Here is a 2051-nt window from a genome sequence, read left to right on the forward strand (position 1 = left end):
ATTACATCAGTCGCACTCATCACTTATAAGCAATATTGTACTTAAACTATCATCGAAGGCAATAGTCGATTAGGTGTTCCGTCTCGCGTGAACAACCTGAATGAAGAACTATGTCTGCTTCAGTGATTCGTGCGTGGCACTCTGCTTGCACTGCTTTCATTGGATTCTCTTCCTCTTTCTTAGCTCTTCACCATGGCTATAGTGAAATATAACTGAGTTTCTAGCTTCTATTGTTCTTCTCGTAATAGTGATCATGCATTCTTAACGCATCTAAGTTCATTGAGATATCTAATCAATCAATAAAGCATAAAACTTGAATGTAAGCATCAGTACATTCATATAGAACGTGAACTTCTCAATGTTTTAAAATCATTACCACCTTCTTTCTTGCTGAGCATGACGATGTGATGAAGTGATGAGCTTTGGTCGACTGACTCTTTCATAGTAGTGATCATACTAGAAAAATTGGTTAACTCTAGGGTTCAGAGCAAATAAACTGCTCTGATACCACTCTGTCACGACCAGACCTAATTAAGGATAATTAAGCCGGGGAAACCGTGACTAATGGAGGGAGATTAGAAGCGGGGTAGAAAGGGGAATAATCAAACAAGAAAGGATCGCATTTCATCATTATTAACAACATGGATATTTTTAATATAACGGAGTTTTAGTCGTATAGACTCAAATAACTAATAAGTTCGGATAACTCCGATTTATCCAAAATAGCATAAAACTTCTGAGTACGCAGCGGAATACAGTTCTGATTACATGTATGAAGACATGTAACCCTAGAGTTCATTAATACATAATAAGACAAAGAGTCCCGCTCGTCACTTCATCACCATCGGCAGCTGCTCAACCTGCACATTTAGAAATATATGCAGGGCTTGAGTACAAAAGTACTCAGTGGGCACGTATGCCTAAGTATAAAAATACATGCTTCAAAACTGTAAATTGTCATGCCATCATAAACAGTACAGCAAGGGAGTTTTTCGCTAAAAGGCCCAAGCTTACTAAATTCATTTGTGATTCTTAAAGTTCGTCTGCAGACTAAGTTCTCTTGTAATCTATCGTATCTGGAACTGTGTGCCGGAGAGGTGGCCACCTCTCACGGTCACTTGACCGGCCAACCCGCTAGATGACTCACGGTCACTGGTGTACACTAGCCTTGGCAGGATAGCTATCAACTGCTCAAGATCCGAATTCGATTACATTATAAAAGTCACATCAGATAGATATCATACTGAAATTTAAATATTTTATGGCAAGACAATATTTGAAATAACTTCAATTAATTTAGTCATGAAATAACTTGCTTGAACGTAACATTTAAACTCATTTGATATATATGAAAGTAATGCCCACCTGATAGTGATTTTCTGTGATACAAAAGCTCCTCAACAGATTATCAATCTCGCCCTTGACCTTTATTACGAGAATATATATACATATATAAGATATTTGCTCGAATAAAAATCCTCAAATGAGAATGTGTATTTAACTATGCATGAACCTCATATGCATGAACTTATTATTCTAAGATGATATTAGGGAATTACTACTATTAATCCTCACTATTGGATCAAATAAATACCAACTAGGTTTCATCTTGCGTGGTTGAGTAATTAACTAAAATAATTCGTTCGCCTCAGGTGTTCTAACCTGCTAATTAAATAAATCCATCCTTCGTGGTCGTTACTAAGAAATAACTATTTCGGCTTATTCGCTGAATAATCTCATAAAAATCTCTCGGGCTTAATAAATAGGAATAGAAATAATATTATAAGTTCAAATAATTAAAAGGCTCAACATAAGACAGCCTAATAATTAATCAAACAAAAATGGGCTTGATTTAAATAAGTTGTGGCATTCCAATAATTAAATTGAAAAGTTTAGTTGGATTAATTTATGGACTCAAGTAATTAAATAATTCTTGGCCCAATAAATAAATAATGAAAAATTGGCTAAGTTTAAATCAAGTATGCAAGGCCCAAATGCAATTAAATAAATAAGGCCCAACTGAAATAATCATCCAACCCATTCTACTCAAT

At 35.2% G+C, this 2051-nt stretch overlaps 1 long non-coding RNA gene across 1 annotated transcript; it reads right to left on the reverse strand.

The window, feature by feature from the left end:
• Positions 1-614: 614 nt before the first annotated feature.
• Positions 615-1781, reverse strand: LOC131022287 (uncharacterized). The gene is made up of 2 exons (XR_009101221.1): positions 1366-1781; positions 615-860 (listed from the first exon to the last, which is right to left on the reverse strand). It is a non-coding gene; the product is annotated as an uncharacterized LOC131022287 (long non-coding RNA).
• Positions 1782-2051: the final 270 nt, after the last annotated feature.

This window comes from Salvia miltiorrhiza, chromosome 4, assembly GCF_028751815.1.
Source record: "Salvia miltiorrhiza cultivar Shanhuang (shh) chromosome 4, IMPLAD_Smil_shh, whole genome shotgun sequence".
Lineage (NCBI taxonomy): Eukaryota > Viridiplantae > Streptophyta > Magnoliopsida > Lamiales > Lamiaceae > Salvia > Salvia miltiorrhiza.